Source organism: Onychomys torridus, chromosome 10 (genome assembly GCF_903995425.1).
Source record: "Onychomys torridus chromosome 10, mOncTor1.1, whole genome shotgun sequence".
Lineage (NCBI taxonomy): Eukaryota > Metazoa > Chordata > Mammalia > Rodentia > Cricetidae > Onychomys > Onychomys torridus.
This window is the reverse complement of record NC_050452.1, coordinates 28,539,120-28,559,144: the sequence shown is the minus strand read 5'-3', so window position 1 is coordinate 28,559,144 and position 20,025 is coordinate 28,539,120. Positions and strand designations below refer to the sequence as shown.

Here is a 20,025-nt window from a genome sequence, read left to right as displayed (position 1 = left end):
CCCAGGCCCAAGGAAAATTGGAATGAGCAGAAAGGCACAGAGGCACCCAGACAAAAGAATTCTACAAGGAACCATCAGGAGGATTTGGCTCACACATATACAGGCCATATAACAGACTGTGCACTAAGGTAAATCAAAAGAGAATCCTTAAGAGTACCTGTATTTTCCACACTAATACAGAGCATGATTTATGTATAATAAAAAACATATACAAACTAGATTTGGTGCTATAGTCAATGATAGAGCACATGCTCAGTATAAGTGGGGAGAGGAGATGGCTCAGAAAATAAAGGTGCTTGTTGCCAAGCCTGACAACCCGAGTTCAATCAGGACCCACATAGTTAAAAGAGAAAACTAAGTCCTTTAAGCTGTCTTCCATGTATACTATGACACATGTGCCCCTCTCCATACACAATAATACAATAAGAAAAGTTTAAAGAAGAGAGAAGAAAAGAGGGGTAACATATTGGGAGCAGGCCAAATTTAATTAGTCAGCTTTTACTGGCAGCATCTGCTGAAAACAACAGTCCCTCTCAAAACATATAGAGCTAAATGGAATGTATCTATCACTGGCTGCACTTACTAACTCAGGACAATTGTTCTTCTACACCATCACTCCATTACGCAAGTGTTTTTGTTAAAATTCAGCAAAATGAGCTTACATCTTCACAAGAGATCCTTGTTCTTTCTTACACAGTAACCTGAAGGCATCACATTTTAGCATCTTAACAGAAAGATTCAAAACCCTACTGTACAACATAATCTTTTAAACAGACAGCAAAACTTCATTTCCCCAGTATAAATGTGCATCACAGTAACTATTTACATTATTCTTAGCAAAGACACATATAATGAGACCATTCTAAACATCCATTTCAAAATACTCAATACAGTAAGGTTTCTGAGTAAGCAATTTTCTACTCATTGCTAAAATGGCACTTTCATCTTAAGAGGGCTTAAGTATTTATTTTTTAAAAAATATACTGAACTTGCTGGGTAGCTTTCTACTAACAACTAATTAGAAATAATAAGCAATTTTAGATTAATTATCTTTATGGAAGAGAAAAACTCATCTTCAAAATAGGCAATATTCTTTATTTGGCCACAAGATGACCAGCAAACCCATGTCTTGCCAAATAAAAGTCCCCATTCCTCTCATTACAAAACAATACAAAGAAACTCCCTCCAGGTCTCCCAATCCAACACACTGCTATCAGCACCTCCCTGTGTCTCACTGGGAAATAAGCTTTGCCAGCTGCTCCTCCTGACACTACACAGGATAATGGCTGTTCCATCACCACAAATATCCAGTTTGAGTCATAAAATCCTGTTTATCTAAGAAACTACTTCAAAATCTATCTGTATCTTCTATCTCTCACACACAAGTGAATCAGAATCAAGCAAAAAGCACAGGCTGGCTCTTTTTGTAAACACCTATCTTTCACCATCTCAAAGCAATTCTTCCAAGATTTCCTCTCAATCATTTGTTTTCAAATCTTCTGCCAATGTTTCTATGAGTATTCCAAAAGTGTTTGCTGACAAAATAATGTACTTCTGTTGCTGCCACATGGTTTTTATGCATTATTTCTGCCACTTTGCCCACTCCTGCCCTTGCTGGAAAAGTTTTTCCCAATGACAGGTGGCTACTGTGTCCCACAGTTCTGGAAAGGCATGACAGATGTTGCACACTAGCTCTACTACTCTATACCAGAGAGCTAAACTTCTGTACTGGATGCCTTTCTTGAAATCCAACAGAGATGGGTTCAGCAGACCTTTCAAAACTGTTGTAGACACCCAGCTCTCTGCCTATGCTCACCAGTCAGAGCTGTTTCTACAACCAAACCCCACCAAACACAGAAATACAGGCTAGAAACTTTGAGCCATTTTAACAAGACTTTGCAAAACACTAGAGTCTAGTAATAGATGAGTAACACATAACTTTAATACTGCTGCAAAAGTTATGGGTGATATAGTCTACAGAGTGAGTTCCATGACAGCCAAGGCTACACAGAAAAATCCTGTCTCGGGACGGAGAGATGGCTCAGAGGTTAAGAGCACTGACTGCTCTTCCAAAGGTCCTGAGTTCAATTCCCAGCAACCACATGGTGGCTCACAACCATCTGTAATGAGATCTGGTGCCCTCTTCTGGTCTGCAGGAACACATGCAGGCAGAACACTGTATACATAATAAATAAATCTTGGGTTGGGGATTTAGCTCAGTGGTAGAGCACTTGCCTAGCAAGCACAAGGCCCTGGGTTCGATCCTCAGCTCAAAAAAAGAAGAAAGAATGAAAGAATGAAAGAAAGAATGAATGAAAGAAAGAAAGAAAGAAAGATCCTGTCTCCAAAAACTAAAAAAATATATAATTAATAGTAATAATTATCTTCTAGAGGACCTAGGCTGGATTCCCAGCATTTACATGACACTCTCTTCCAGGCTCCATGAATCATGTACGCACACGGTGCACAGACATACAAGCAGACAAAACATCAATACACATTAAAAAAAAAAAAAGTCTGGCCGGGTGGTGATGGCACTCACCTTTAATCCTAGCACTCGGGAGACAGAGTCAGGCAGATTTAGATCTCTGAGTTCAAGGCCAGCCTAGTCTACAGAGCAAGATCCAGGACAGGCACCAAAACTACACAGAGAAACCCTGTCTCAAAAAAAAAAAAAAAAAAAAAAAAAAATAGTCCATGTAACTCTATACTTCAAATAATCCTTGTAAGTAGATTCTCAGTTTTACTTAAATTGTTTTCATAATTTCACACAGCTTGCGAGCAGCTTGTAAAAAAAAGTGTGGGCTCTGACACAATGAGCCAGTGTTCCACATGCTTTTACTACTGGCAATGTCTTCAACCCTTAGCTTCTATTCTGAGAATCAATTTAACTAAAAGCAGACAACAGAACCTATGGACATAACGAAAACACACCCTGTGGTGGTTTGAATGAAAATGGCCCCCACAGGTTCATATATTTGCATGTGGTGGTCCCCAGTTGATAAACAGTTTGGGAAGGATCAGGAGTTATGCCTTGTTGAAGTGGGTGTGTCCTTGTTGGAAGAAGTGTGTCCATGGGAGGTGGGCTTTGAGGTTTCAAAAACCCATGCCAGGCCTAGGTCTTCTCCCCACCCATTCAATCTCTTGCCTACCCTGCAGATCAACATGTAAAATCTCAGCTCCAGCAGCATGCCTGTCTGTTTCCCACCATGATGTTCACAGACTAAACCCTCTAAAATGTAAGCAAGCTCAATGCCTTGGTCATTGTGTCTTTTCATAGCAATAGAACATTAAAACACATTAATAGATCACCACAGACTACTTAGTGATAAATGCTACCAGGAACTCTAAGGCAGGTGATGAGACACTGATAGGGCAATTACAATAAAAGATGCTACTTCTTTATGGTGTTTGTTTGTTTTTCTTTCTTTTTTCTTTTTTGGTTTTTCAAGACAAGGTTTCTTTGTGTAATTCTGGCTGTCCTGGAACTTCCTCTGTAGACCAGGCAGCCTCAAACTCAGAAATCCACCTGCTTCTGCCTCCCAAGTGCTGGGATTAAAGGTGTGTGCTACCATGCCTGGCTACTTCTATCCTTTTAAGAAAAACATACACAGTCAAAAATTCACTAAAGGTGTGGAGAAATGGCTCAGTAGTTAAGAGCACTGGCTGCTCTTCCAGAGGACCCAAAGTCAATTTCCAGTACCCACCTGACAGATAACAACTAACTGTAACTTCAGTTCCGGGGATCCAATGCCCTCCTCTGGCCTTCTTGAGTACCAGGTACATCAGTGGTACACAGATATAAATTTTCTAAAAATAGTTTTTAAAATTTTTACAGCTGGAGAGATGGCTCAGCTGTTAAGAGCACTGACTGCTCTTCCATAGGTCTGGAGTTCAATTCCCAGCACCCACGTGATGGCTCACAAATATCTGTATTGAGACCTGGCGCCCTCTTCTGGCACGCAGGCATACATGTAGACAGAATAAATAAATCTTAAAAAAAAGGAAGGAAGGAAGGAAGGAAGGAAGAAGCCACTCCATAGACATGGCATTAAAAATTTACATAAGGAGGACAACTAGCTTTAGCTGGAGGATTTTAATACTTTCCTCACCAATCAATGACTAGAGGCATCCCTCCACTGACAAGCCAGTCCCTTAATAACCCCTAAAAAGCTGTGAGGAGGGACTGGGCAGCAATCAATGAGAACATTCTACTCTGCTGGGCCACTTCCAACAGCAGAATTTCCAAATATTTCAAGAGAGAATTTTTTTTTTTTTAATTTCAGCAAACTATTAACAGCTAAGTTTGGGGCCATTGAGGTGATTCAGTCAGTAAAGTGCTAACTACGCAAACCTAATGATATGAATTCCAGCCCCAGAACCCATATAAAAGTGAAAGGGAACAAGTGACTCCAGAAAGGCGTCCTCTGACCTCCTCAGGTACACTGTAGTATGTAGGCATCCATGTATACACACATCACACATACAAATGATAAATAATAACAACATCAGGAACCAAGCCAGTACAAAAAGTGAACCAACTACTAAGAGATAACCCCTTACTTCCACATGCACACAATGGGCCTGTGTGTACACACATACTGAACACATGCTTTTTGTTGTTGTTTTTCAAGACAAGGTTTCTCTGTGTGGCCCTGGCTGTCCTCGAACAGAGATCCACCTGCCTCTGCCTCCTAAATGCTGGGACTAAAGGTATGCACCACCACCTTCTGACTTGAACACGTTTTTTAAAAGCTGTTTTCTCCCTGGTTTTTTTGTTGGTTTGTTTTTGGGGGTTTTGTTTTGTTTTTTGTTTGTTTGTTTGTTTTTGTTTTTTTGTGGGGGGGGTTGAGACAGGATTTCTCTGTGTAGCCCTGGCTATCTGGAATTAGCTGTATAGACTAGGCTGGTCTCTAACTCACAAAGATCCACCAGCCTCTGCCTCCTGAGTGCTGGGATTAAAGGTGTGTGCCACCACCTCCTGGCCATCTCCCTGTTTTTTGAGACTGAATTTTATTATATAGCCTTGGCTGGTCTTTGGTTCACTTTTTTTTTTTTTTAAAGATTTATTTGTTTATTCTACATACAAGTGTTCTGTCTGCGTGTGTCCTTGCAGGCCAGAAGAGGGCACCAGACCTCATTACAGGTGGCTATGAGCTACCATGTGGTTGCTGGGAATTGAACTCAGGACCTCTGGAAGAGCAGTTGGTGCTCTTTAACCACTGAGCCATCTCTACAGCCCCCCCCCTTTTTTTCTAAAAGACTTGCTACATAGCTGAGGATAACCTTGAACTTTTGATCCTTCTGTCTCCACCTCCAGTGCTGAGATTACAAGGCAAGCACCACCACTCTGATTTTACTTGGTGCTGAGTACTGAACCCAGCCAGGGCTTTGTGAATGCTGAGCAAACACCTCAGCACAAACCCAGGTTCTACACACACACACACACACACACACACACACACACACACACACACACAGTTTTTATTTTATGTTCATTGGTATTTTGCTCGCATGCATGTCTGTGTGAGAATGTCAGATCCCTTGGAACTGGAGTTGCAGATAGTTGTGGGCTGCCTTGTGGTGCTAGCAATGGAACCCGGGTTCTCTGGAAGAGCAACTGCCAGTGCTCTTCACCGCTGAGCCACTTCTCCAGCCGGAGAAAAGGCTCAGCAGTTTCTTTGCAGAGAACCCAAATTTGATTCTCAGAGCCCACTCAGAACAGCTCACAACTGCCTCTATTATTAGCTCAAGGAGGAGACCTAGCCTATAACTCAATACACAGACCAAACTGGCTTCAAACTCACACAGAGTTTGCTGTGCCTCTACCTTCAAGTGCCAGGATTAAGGGCATTTGCCATCACCAAGGAAAAAAAGATCTGGGGCTGGAGAGATGAGTCGGTGGTTAAAAACACTCGTTGCTCAAGTAGAGAACCTGGGTTCAGTTCCCAGCACCATATGGTGGTTCCCAGGCATCTGCCAATAACTTCAGTTCCAGAGGAGCCAGTACTCTCTTTTGACCTCCGTAGGCACCATGCATGTACATACACCATGAAGGCAAAATGCTCATGCATATAAAATAAAATAAAAAATTTAATATGAAAATACAATTAAAAACCAGGCTAGGGAAAAATCCAGCTAGGGAAATAGCTCAGTGAGTAACAGCACTTGCTGTTCAAACAAGAGGGCTTGAGTTCAAATTCCTAGCACACGTGTAAAAAACTGGGAATGGCAGAATGTGTCAGTAACCCTAGCACCGAGCACTAAGATGGGAGAAAGGTGGGTCCCAGAAACTCAATAGCCAGTCATTCTAGCTAATTTCAGGTTCACTGAGACCCTGACTCAACAAATAAGATAGACTGAGCCAACAAGATGACTCAGTGGGTAATAGTGCTTGACGAGCAATCCTGATGATTTGAATCCCATTCCCAGATTCCTTGGTGGAAGGAAAGCTGTCTTCTCTGACCCCCACACATCCTGTGGCATATGCGTGCCCACAAATATAATACCAAACAATTTTCTAAATACTTGAAAAAAAGTAAGGTAGAAATATCAGAGGAAGGCATTATGCTTACATATATGTATACATATACAAATCTTAAGAGCTGGGTGTGGTGGCATACACGTGATTCCGGAACTTAGGAGGTTCAAGGCCAGCCTGAGCTACATAGAGAAATTCTGTCTAAAAAACCCAAGTCAAAGCCAAAACAAACCAAATCATATAGCAAATAATGTGTCAAAATAGTCAAGAGAGGGGGCCGGAGAGATGGCTCAGTGGTTAAGAGCACTGACTGTTCTTCCAAAGGACCCAGGTTGTTCCCAGCACCCACTGATCAGATGAAAAGGTCAAGTTATTGGACCTACATTTAAAAAGGAACTACTTGTTTTAAATATCTAAGTAATGAAATTTTTTTTTGGTCTGAGTTTATCAAATGTTACTGGACTAGACATTGTTAATATATATAATGGAGTTTTTAATCTGAATTTGTCAAACGTTAATGGACTAGACATTGTTAATGTAATTCTTGACTGTATATATTGTATACAGACAGAATGCAGGCAAAATACTAAATAAATAAATAATTTTTTAAAATATCCAAGAGAAAAATGTTTTCACTTGATATAACAATCTAATATATAATACACGAGAGGAGAAAACAATTTTAATAAGGAAAGAACAAGTAAAACTCAGTACCACATACTACTAGAATTAATCCAAGGTAGTAATTTTAATTTTAAAAGTAATTTTAGTTTAAAAACTAAGCTGGAACTAAGTGTGGTAGTGCATGCCAACACTTGGGAGACAGAGGCAGATGGAGGATCTCTGTGAGTTCCAGGCCAGCCTGGTCTACAAATCAAGTTCCAAGATAGCCAGGGCTATTATTACACAGAGAAACCCTGTCTCAAGAAAGAAAGAAAAATAAAAAACTAAGGCTGATTTCTATTCTTCTACTCTAAAAACAAAATGTTTGTAAGCCAATGAAGTATGTTCCTCAATCTTTAACTCACACTGGTTAAAACGTAAAATAAAGAGGCCTTTGTATCTTTGTGCTAGAAAATTAAGAAAATCAGCTTACAAAGCCTACAGAGCCAAAAATCCAATGGGGATCTGGATAGATGGCTCAATGGTAGGGTTGTTTGCTGCCAAGCCTGATGACCTAACCTCATCCTTAGAACCCACCCAATGGAAAGAGAAAACAGATTCTTGCAAGTTGTCTTCTGGCCTCTACATGTTCAACACTTGAACACACAATCAACCAATCAATAAGTAAATCAATCAATGAAAATAATTTTTTAGAAGTACAATACTTAAGTAACAAAAAGGTCAATTTACAAGTAAATTAGCAGACAATCCTGTGTGGGTATGAACCAAACAGCAAGGGTCAAACCCATTGGACACCAAGTAAACCGTACTGTAAAGAACTCAACAGAGGTGGGGGCGGCTCAGTGAGAGTGCTTGCTGTGCAAAGATGGCGACCCAGTTTAGACCCCAAATCCCATGCCAAGGCCACGGACCGTAGAGACAGGATTCCCAGAGCAAGCTAGCAAGACTAGCTCTGGGTTTGATGGAGACACTGCCTCAATGAGTAAGGTGGGAGATCTATGAAGGATGATTTCTAGCAACAACCTTGGGCCTCCACATAGTTAAACACATGCAAAATTGTGCATACATATTGCAGTGTACACACACAACATTCTCGTATATGAAAAATGAAACAAAAAATTAAAAAGAGCCGGGAGGTGGTGGTGCATGCCTTTAATCCCAGCAGAGCCAGGTGGATCGCTGTGAGTTCAAGGCCAGCCTGGGCTACCAAGTGAGTTCCAGGAAAGGCGCAAAGCTACACAGGGAGACCCTGTCTTGAAAAACCAAAAAATTAAAAAGAAATCAACTAAGGTAACATTCTAGTCAGAGACATAACTACTCTCTCAGCAGATGAAAGAACCAGCATACTAAAATATCAACAATAATAAAGAACTAAACAAAACCTAAACCAATTGAATCTAGCTGGTGTTCAAAAAACACTCCATCCAATATTAGAAAATAATTTCTAGTACACATATTAACATTCACAAAGATAGATCCAAAAGAACTTCAGATTTTAAAAAAAAAAAAAAAAGCCAGGCGGTGGTGATGCACGCCTTTAATCCCGGCAGAGCCAGGCGGATCTCTGTGAGTTCAAGGCCAGCCTGGGCTACCAAGTGAGTTCCAGGAAAGGCGCAAAGCTACACAGAGAAACCCTGTCTCAAAAAACAAACAAACAACAACAAAAAAAAAAAAAAAAAAAAAAAGAGAGAAAAAAAAAAGGTTAAAAAAAATCACAGTCTCTGACCACACTGGAATTACTATAATTTACTTACAGAGCTATAATGCAGCTCAGGAGGTCTAGCAACACCAGTCCACCTTGGCTACATAGCAAGACACTGTCTTTCAAAGGGGGTGGGGTAGGGCTGGATAGATGGCTTAGCGGTAAAGAACACAAACTGCACCCAGGCACGGTGAGTGATGCATGCCTTTAATACTAGCACTGGGAAAAGTAAGGCAGGTGGATTTCAAGAGTTAGAAGCCAGCCTGATCTACATAATAAGACCCTGTCTCAAACAAAAAAAGAGCATATACTAGTTATTCTAGCAGAGGATTCAAGTTTGGTTCCCAGCACTCTCAAGAGCCTGATGGATTTGTAATCTCAGCACTTGAAAGGCTGAGTGAGGCAGAAGGACCACTGTGAGTTTGATTCAACAGTGTGGGCTACAAAGTGAGTTCCAGGCCAGCCAAGGCTATGCAGAAAAACTCTTAAAAAAAAAAAAAAAAAAGGAAATAAATAAATAAAATAAAATAGAAATAAAAGTAGACAAGACATGATGGTACCTGTCTGTAATCCTAGCAATCAGAGTGAGGTTGCAGGATCAGGAGTTCAAAGTCATCTTCGGGTATATTGTAAATTTGTGGCCATCCTCAACTACTTGAAACCATCTCTAAAAACCACTAATAAGGCAGCAAGATGGCTCAGTGGGTAAAAGCACTTGCCCTATAAGCCAGATTCTGAGTTTAATCCCCAGAATGCACAGTAAAAGGAGAGAATTACCTCCAGAAAGTTGTCCTCTGATTTCTTCCTGTGCTCTGTGGCACATGTGCGCCCACCATCACTATCACATCATACAAACACACACAAGTATGTGTAGATGTAACTGTCTTGTTAAATAAGAAACACAGAGCCAATTGCAGAGTTAAAAGCCAAGGGGACAGAGCAATAGCTGAGAGCTAAAACCTTATCCTTCACTCCTGCTCTGTCTTTCCTCTCTGCAAGAGACCTACTTCTGTGTGTTTTTTCTTTTTTATAAACTTTCTGTTCTGCTTTCTCATTAGTTGTAAACCCAACCACATGACCTCCTCGTCACTGCCTGTCTGTACAGACCTCCAGGTCTTCTATGGTTGGTATTGAGATTAATGGCGTGTGTCGCCATGCTGGCTGTATCCTTGAACACACAGAGATCTACCTAGCTCTGCCGCTTCCTAAGTGCTAGAATTAAAGGCGTACGCCACCACCGCCTGGCTTCTGCTATGGCTTGCTCTGACCCCAAGGCAACTTTATTAATATACAAATAAAATCACATTTTACAAATAAAGTATCACCACATGTGTGGACACACAAAATTTTTAATTTATTTATTTATTTATACACTCGCCAGAAGAGGGCACCAGATCTCATTATAGATGGTTTGTGAGCCACCATGTGGTTGTTGGGAATTGAACTCAGGTCCTCAGGAAGAGCAGCCAGTGCTCTTAACCTCTGAGCCATCTCTCCAGCCCCACAAAAATATTTTAAAGTAAAAAAATTGGCTGGAGAGATGGCTCTGTGGTTAAAGAGCACTGGCTGCTCTGGCAGAGGACCTATGTTTCATGTCCAGCACCCACGTGGTAGCTCACAACCACCCACAACTCCAGTTCCAGAGGGCCTGACACCCTCTTCTTTCCTCTGTGGATTCCAGGCACAAATATGGCAAAGACATACATACATGCAGGCACATAAAATAACACATTTTTTAAAAAGTAAAATAAATAAAACAAAGGGGTGGGGCACGAATGCTATGGGATGTCTTTCTGTATGCTGTGAATCTGTGTTGCTCTGATTGGTTGATAAATAAAGCTGCATCAGCCTAAGGCAGGGCAGGACAGAGCCAGGTGGGAAGATCCAAGAGAGATAGGAAAAGGAGAAGGCAGAGTAAGGGGAGATGCCAGACGCCACCCAAGGAGCAGCAAGATGCCAGCAAACTGGTAATGTCACAGCCACATGCACCTTTATAGATTAATAGAAGTGGGTTAAGTTATAAGAGCTAGCCAGCAAGAAGCTTGAGCCATAGGCCATCCGGTAATTAATATAAGCCTCTGTGTGTTTATTTGGGTCTGAGAAACAGCGGGACCAGGAGGGACACAGGAAAACTTCCAACTACACACTAATGATATAGCTATCTCGGAAGCCAACAACTTGCCTAGAAAGACCCTATGTTCAATCCCCAATACCCTTTTCCCAATATGCCCACGTCAAACCAGAAAGCACTGAAGGAGATGGTGTGTCTGAAGCCGTCTGACCAGGAATAACAAATCAGTTGTAAAGTAACAAGAGCTTTATTTTACTCAGATACCAGGAGCATCAATGAGTAGAAAAGGATGGTGGGCATGCCCATGTACTGCTGGCATCTCTGCCCTTGTTCTTCTGACATGGGAGAAGCACTAATGTTTGTGGCCTCATCCCACACACCTCTGATGAACAGTGGGAGGCCACGCAGAGCAAGATAAAGAAAAGCTGCCCATCCAAGGCTTCTCTACCACACTGGACCACAAAAGAATGAAAAGAAGAAAAGCCACTCCTGGAGTAGTTCAAGTCCAGCAACTCAGCATATTTACTAGAAACCCAAATGTCAAATAGTACTGATGCTAACAAATTACCATGTTTACATGAGGGGGACACAGAAAGTAAAGAAATATTACACACAGACTCAGACATTCAGATTAAACAGACCACTTCCATGAAGACCACCTGTACTAGGTTGGCTGTTGCTGTAATAAACACCATGAACCAAACACAATTTAGGGAGGAAGGGTTTATTTTAGCTTCCAGGTTACAGTCTATGGTCAAGGGAAGCCAAGCAGGAGCCCGAGGCAGGAACAGAAACAGAGACCATGGAGGAACTATGCTTATTGGCTTGCTACCTGGTTCTCATTCAGCTACCTTTTTTCATACAGCCCAGACTCAACTGCTTAGAGATGGTACCACCCACAGTGGGCTGAGCCCTCCTACATCAATCAAGAAAATGCCCCACAGGTCAATCTGATGGAGGAAATTCTTCAATTGAGGTTCAGTCTTACCAAGTATAATAAAACGGTGGTGGTGCACGCCTTTAATCCCAGCACTCGGGAGGCAAGAGCCAGGAGGATCTCTGTGAGTTCAAGGCCAGCCTGGTCTACAGAGTGAGATCCAGGAAAGGCACCAAACTACAGGGAGAAACTCTGTCTCAAAAAACCATTAGAGAAGAGAAGAGTGGAAGAGAAGAAGAGGGGGGGAGGGGGAGGGGAAGAGGAAGAGGAGAGGAGAGAAAAGAAAAGAAACAACCCAAAAGCCAGGCATGATGGCACACCTTTAATCCCAGCACTTCAGGGGCAGGGACAGAGGCAAGTGTATCTCTGTGAGTTCAAGACCAACATGGTCTACAAAGAGTTCTAGGACAGCCAGGCTGTTGCACAGAGATATCCTGTCTCAAGAAACCAAACAAAGAGGGCTAGAGAGATGGCTCAGAGGTTAAGAGCACCAACTGCTCTTCTAGAGGTCCTGAGTTCAATTCCCAGCAACCACATGGTAGCTCACAACCATCTATAATGAGATCTGGCACCCTCTTCTGTATACATAATAAGTAAATAAATCTTTTAAAAAAAAAAAAAAAAGGAAGAAAGGGATAAAGGGAGGGGAGGAGGAGGAGGAGGAATATCAGTACTAGCTAGCCAGTTCTTTACCCCCACCCCACCTCCAAAAAATTTAAATTTAAAGTGAATAATATACTATGACCACAAAGGGATTTAATTGATGAATGCAAAGCTGTCTCAATATCCAAAGTTGATTCAATATCCAAAATCAGTAACACTAGAATGGTGAAAAGCCACAAGCCTTTTCCCTAGGTTCAGGGAAAAGCAATAATATCCACTCTCACCACTCCTAGATGAGGCTGTACTAAAAGTCCTAGCCAGTACAATAAGAACAAATCAATCAGCTGGGCAGTGGTAGATCACGTCTTTTTGAGTTCATGGATAGCCTGGTCTACAATGTGAGTTCCAAGACAGCCAGGGCTACACGGAGAAACCCTGTCTAGAAAAACCCAATAAATAAGTAAACAAATAAATTAGCTGGGAGTAGTGGCGCAGGCCTTTATTCCCAGCACATCTTGTACTAGGTTCTACTCAGAGTTCTATATGCTGGCAATGAGTAACTGAAAATTAAAAATTTTTAAAACATCAGGCTGACTGGGCAGTGGTGGCACATGCCTTTAATCTCAGCACTTAGGAAGCAGAGGCAGGAGGATCTGTGAGTTTGAGGCCAGCCTAGTCTACAGGGCAAGTTCCAGGAAAGGCTTCAAAGCTACACAGAGAAACCCTGTCTCAAAAAAAAAAAAAAAAATCAAAGAGAGAGAGAGAGAGAGAGAGAGAGAGAGAAACATCAGGCTAGAGAAAGGACTTAGGGCCTTAGGGCTTGGTGGTTAAGAGCACCGGCTGCTCTTCCGGAGGTCAAAAGAAAGAAAAAAAGAAAGAAAGAAGGGAAAGAGGGAGGGAAAAAAGAGAAAAACAGGGCTGGAGAGATGGCTCAGTAGTTAAGAGCACCAACAGCTCTTCCAGAGGTCCTGAGTTCAATTCCCAGCAACCACATGGTGGTTTACAACCACTTGTAATGAGATCTGATGCCCTCTCTGGCCTGCAGGGACACGTGCAGGCAGAATACTGTATACATAATAAAGAGAAAAACAGGCTGAAGAAAGCGCTTAATGGTTAAGAACACTGGCTGCTCTTCCAGAGGTCCTGAGTTCAATTCCTAGCAATTACATTGTGGTACACAAACCATCTATAGTGGGATCTGAAGCCCTCTTCTGGCATAAAGTTATACATGCAGAAAGAGTACTATATACATAAAATAAATAAATAAATCTTTTTAAAACTATTTTTAAAAATTTGAAAAACATCATTTGCAATATTTAGAAGGGGGAGGAGGACAAGAGGTGAATAAGAGGTGGAAGGAGTGTACATCAGAGAATGGCAAGTGTATCAGAGTATGTGGCATACAGAAGAGGTCCTGGGTTCTACCTCTGAACTAAAAATGAGTTACTTGAAATAGTTGAGAAAAGTAAAATTTGAAATAATGAAATATACACACATCTAGAACAACATAAGCTGTATGGTCTCTATGTTACATGCAGAAAATGTTAATGAAAGGAAACAAAGACAGCCAATGCTATCATTTCCACCTTTTGGAAGATTCAAAATAATAACTCAATTTTCTACCAAACTGATCTATGTTCAGATTTAAGAGTTTTCTATTCAAATCTCATAAAAATTACTTCTATGTACCAGTAAGCTGATTCTGAAGTGTATGGAAATAACTGTTCTTTAATTTTGTTTTAGAGTTGGAAGAATCACTCAAGACAGTGTGGCACTGGCTATGGAGCAGGTATAGCACATCGTGGAATAAAGAGTTCAGAATAACCAACAAAAATAAGAACAATTGCCAGGCAGTGGCAGCACATGCCTTTAGTGCCAGCACTTGGGAAGCAGATGCAGGTGGATCCCTGTGAAATTTGAGGCCAGCCTGGACTCCATGCCAAGTTCCAGGATGGCCAGGGTTACACAGAGAAAGCCTATCTTGAATAACCTAAAAAGTGTCAATAACTGTGAAAAAAATAAGAGACAAGATTTACATTGAAAGAAAATGTCCACAAATCATATATATCAAAAGACTTGCATCCAGAATTATAAAGAACTTTCTAAACTAAAAAGATAACAATCCAACCAGAAATTGGCCGTTCTGAGGTAGGTAGTGGTAATGAACACCTTTTATCTTTAAAATAGATCTTTTTAAAAAGTGTTGCCTAGGCAGTGGTGGCATACACCTTTAACCCCAGCACTTGGGAAGCAGAGGCAGGTGGATCTCTCTGAGTTTGAGGCCAGTCTGGACTACAGAGCAAGTTTCAGGACATCCAGGACTACACAAAGAATTCCTGTCTCGAAAAACAAACAAACAAAAAAGAAATTCTCAGTTCTTTCTTTCTTTCTTTTTTTTTTTTTTTTTTTTTTTTTTAATTTTTACTTTCTGGAGCTGAGGACTGAACCCAGGGCCTTGTGCTTGCTAGACAAGCACTCTACCACTGAGCTAAATCCCCAACCCCGAAATTCTCAGTTCTAAGTAACACTTTTTCCAAAAAGGCACAGGAATTGGATGGAAACAGCACATGAAAATTATTAATATTGCTCAATAGAGAAATGCAAACTAAAATCATGATACTACCATATGCTATTTACTAAAATGATTCAAGACAGGACTGGAGAGACGGCAGCTCACAACAGTAGGTAACTCCAGTTCCAGGAGCTCTAACACCCTTTTCTGGCTGCTATGGGTACTCAGCACATATATGGTACAGATATACATGAAAGCAAAACACCTATACACACATAAAATAAAAAAATAAAACTTTTTTTAAAAACTGAATAAAATGATTGAAAGAAAAACTACTGAAAACAGCAAATGCTAGAAAGGATGCAGAACAACTGGAATTTTCATGCATTGCCAGAAAATGTTTGATGGGTCCTCATAATGTTACCATACAACCCAGTTCCCATTCTACAAAGCCCTAGAGAATGAAAATTTATTTTCACACAAAAAAAAACACACACGAAGGTTGATAGCAATTCTATAATCAATAAACCTTAAAAATAGCAAAAAAAAAAACTTAATAAATCTTTTTAAAAAAAACAAAACAAAAAACAAACAAAAAAAATGTCCACCAATGAAAGACTAGAACAACTGTTGTACATCCATACGTAAAATTAAAAGAATTCAATAGAGAAAAGAAACAAACTACAAACACATGCAATTTAGATAAATCTTGGGGATTATACTTAGGAAAATAAGCCACCTCAAAAGGTTCTATACTGTAAGATGGCATTTATACAACTTCTTCAGGACATGAAATAAATTATAGGGGCATGCCCGTTATCTCGGTATTTGGAAGACAAAGACAAGAGAATTATCATAAGTTCAATTCCAACTGTTCTACTCAATGAGTTCAAAGACTTTGTCTTTCTTAAGTAACAATGGCTGTCAAGAATAAAGAGTGAAGTAAGAGTACAAATATACAAGGATAACATTAGTATTTTTCTGATTAATGAAACTATCCTATACCTTGACTGACAGTGACCTCAGAAGACTCCATATGTGTTAAAATACAAATAACAAGGTTGGAGGCATAACTGAGTGGTAGAACGCTATAAACATACACAAGGCCCAGGTTCAGTCATTAGGACCTCAAAGCTGGTCCACAGTGGTATATTCCTACAGTCCTAACTTCTCAAGGAGCCTGAATTAAATGCTCACATCGAGTTCAGGAGTTCGAGACCAACCTAGGCAACATCACAACATCTGTTTCCCAAGGCAAAAAGTAATTTCGTGCTGGGCAGTGGTGGCGAACACCTTTAATCTCAGTACTTGGGAGGCAGAGGCAGGCAGATCTCTTTGAGTTCAAGGCCAGCCTGGTCTACATATCAAATGCCAGGACAGGCTCCAAAGCTACACAGAGAAATCCTGTCTCGAACAAAACAAAACAAAAAAAAATTTTTTTTGGCTGGAGAGATGGCTCAGAGATTACAAGCACTACCTGCTCTTCCAGAGGTCCTTCCCAGCAACCACATGGTGGCTCACAACCATCTACAATGAGATCTGGTGCCCTCTCCTGACCTGCAGGCCGAACACTCACGGTATACATAATAAATAAATAAATCTTTAAAAAATTTTTGCATTACATATTAACTTCTAAAAATTAGCCTACAGTAGTATCACTTAAGAAAGGTGACCAGTTGAATCTCAAGTCACACCTTTACATACAAAGCAAACCTGTTCCCAGGAACATGCCCAATTTTAAACACTGCCCATGCACACAAAAGACACACACAAAAATGTGAGCTCATTCACATCAGTCTTAAAGCAATTTCAATGCCCATCCACATTAGATTAGACAAACTGAGGAACCTTCACAGTGCAAAGTGTACATGCCATATCATATAAAACAACAGTCACATGCAGTATTACCCTGGAGTCACCTCAAATGTAATGCTGAGCCAAAGTACTCTGGCATAAAAAGACCCTTTTGTATAAAACTCAAGAACAAGTGGAAGGCATGGCAAAGATAGGTAGCACACCTTGGAGCGAATGATGAAGAGCACAGGGCACTATGGATACCCACAATGTCATGAAGCACTCTAAAATCCTGCCACAACAGGGATCTCTGTGGTGGCACCTTTTCTAAAGCCTGGATAGTAGTAATATAAGCTATTCTAAGTTAAACCAGTAATCCTAAAGCACTCCAAGTTCTAAATTTTTATTCAACCTACTTCCTCAGACCACTAAAGCAAGGTGAACTGCAACAAGTGTACCTTCACCTACTTCAAAGACCCAAATACCAGGCTATGCACACCCTCTAAACTCAGGATGCACTAGCAGGGTGGCCTTAACCCATTGCTAGCTAGACTTCTAGCATCAGAATGAAAGGGAACTCACATTATCACAATTGTCCATAATTCCATGTCAGGTTTTTCTGACTTTAAATTTCTAAATTCATTTTGAAAACTTCTTTTGACCCCTTCCCTAAGTAGCATCCTTTTATAAAACTCACACAGCACTACAAAAAGAGCCTTAAATCCCCGTTTCAGCCCTGTATGAGTATAAGTCACAAGCAATCTGATATTCCAACAGCTAATATAACACAGGATTTCTGTAATACAAGAATTCTGGGTTTTCCAAGTGTACATGACTTAATGTTAGATACTTACTTTGAAAATATAATCCTCATTATGTAGACAACTTGTGTTTCTGTACCTAATATCAAAACATTTAAGTGTCAAAGGGCAATGGGAAAAACTTCCATTAGTTTTATTTGCAAATAGAAAAACAGTAATCTCAGATTGTAGTAGTACCATTTACTTCCCTGGTCCACAAACAAGGCTCACTACAGAAAAGTTTGTCAGCTTGAAGCATGTGGGAAAATAAGCTTCAGAATGCCCATCACAAAGTCCTTATGGACACTCTATGAGACTTTCCTATGTAATCCATATGCATGCACTATTTTACAAAAACAGTTCTATGCTATAAATACCTGTAATCGTTTTTATTTACTATATCATGAACATTATGGAAATACTTCAAAATAGAAATGCAAAATAGTAAGATTAATTATTGATATGTTTCACTTACTAACTGTTCATTGAGTGAGCAGTCAAATTCATTTAAGTCCAAGATCCAGGTCCAACATTTTAATGACAATTTCTCCATTTCACAATTAGAAAAAAACTAATCGATAGTAACCTGAAGCCAAATCTCTAATAAAGCCCAGCTCATCATCCTGAAATACAATGGCCACAATCACACCTCACTTACAGACAACTAACTACCAATCACTGCCTACAAACTTCCCTGCACTTGCTTGTTCTTAATCCCAGGATTTGGGTGCCCTGTAAGGAGTACAGGTCTGACACTGTGTCCAAGAGAACAGAAATTTAAAAATGCTCGTGTGTGAATACACACCATGAATAGCAGAGTTTACTTCTGGACCAAAGATCCCACATACTGGTCTCCTTCTCCCATTGCCCTTTTTTCTCCACAGAAGCTACCCAGACCCACAAAAGCCCTAACTGGCTCAGGAGTCACCTCAGTGAAGGTGGTGTAACCCACAATTCCGTGCCCTGAACATACAGCAATGTGCCTAGGACTCCCTACTAAGGATAAAGACAGCCTTCCCCTGGCTTCTCTCTTAGTCATCTTCTGGTTTGGTGACCTATGGAGAACAGAGGATGCTCCTCAGGACCTCTCTCTGAGAAACACAAGACCAAGAGAGACACCGCTACCTGCTGACACTGTTGTGCATGCCTGTGCTGTGCCATATAAGGCACCCAAAGAGCTTACCATCAGCAGAGAAACTGGGTTTTCAGAGTGGCATTAAGACCTCTAAGGAATTGAGTGTGGTGGTGATGCCTTTAATTGAAGCACTCAGGAGGCAGGGTCAGGGGGAATCTCTGTTGAGTTCAAGGTCAACCTGCTCTATCTACATAGTGAGTTCCAGGTTAGCCAGAGCTAGAGACCCAGTGTCCAAACAAAACACCAGGCAGTGGTGGCACACGAGTTTTAATCCCAGCCCTTGGGAGGCAGAGGTAGGTAGATCTCTATGAGTGCAAGGCCAGCCTGGTCTACAAAACCAGGACTGTAACACCAAGAAACTGTCTCAAAAAGTCAAAACAAAACAGATTTCTGGGGTTGCAAGGACATTTTTAGCCCTACTGCCATGAAGACTAGTTTTGTATATGATTAAAACACTTTCAAAAAAAATGTTTAAGCTAAAGATACTTTAAATTTTTTTGGGGGGAGGGGGGGTTGAGAAAGGGTTTCTCTGTGTAGCCCTGGCTGTTCTGGAACTCGTTTTGTAGAGCAGACTGGCCTCGAACTCACAGGGATCCACTTGCCTCTGCCTCCTGAGTGCTGGGATTAAAGGAGTGCCTGGCAAGATACTTTAAATTTAAAATACAGCAAAACCCAGTGTTTTTCATGATGTAGAGTAGAACAGAAAATACTGGAATATCCTTCTATGAAACTCTTTTGTGTATGTTTTTTTGGGGTTTTTTGTTTGTTTGTTTGTTTGTTTGTTTTAATGGTGGGTTATGGCCCAAACTCTTGAAGCATAACAGCTCAACACAGACAATCTTGCCCAAACTAATACTATGCATAATGTTATCTGAGCTTGAAGTGCTACAAAAAGCAGGTTATTTCAGGTAAATATTCCAATGAGTTGTTATTACTAAATCCTAGAATGAGGTGTAAGGAGTAAGGCTTCTACTTTGTTACCACCTGGCCTTCACTAAATGTACAGAAATGGGTGTACTTCACTTCAGCCCCAGCAATCACTAATAACATTTCTACGAAGGGTTTGCATAGGCCGACCTCCCACCTTTCCCCTCCCAGCAGAAGCAAAAGCGGCCCTCAACGTCCCAAAACAAAAAAGCACACCATCATCTAAAACTAGAGCTCACTTTACTGTCCAGAGTCGTGGAAAAGGACAAACTGGAAACTCAAGCCCAAGGCCGAATCCCAGATGCTAAACAAATGTAACAATACTATGGGCAGAAAGCTCCAAAGATGCAGAGAACACCCGGGAGCAATAAGGAAAATTTAAGTCCTCATGCACTGCTGCACGTTCCTACAACAACATGAGCATCAAAAATCATGCCAC

The 20,025-nt window shown here is 40.8% G+C and overlaps 1 protein-coding gene across 4 annotated transcripts in view; it reads right to left on the bottom strand.

Moving 5' to 3' along the window:
- Positions 1-20,025, bottom strand: part of Fam193a (family with sequence similarity 193 member A) — a 127,199-nt gene that overhangs the window by 105,981 nt on the left and 1,193 nt on the right. The gene's annotated exons all lie outside the window — the stretch shown is intronic.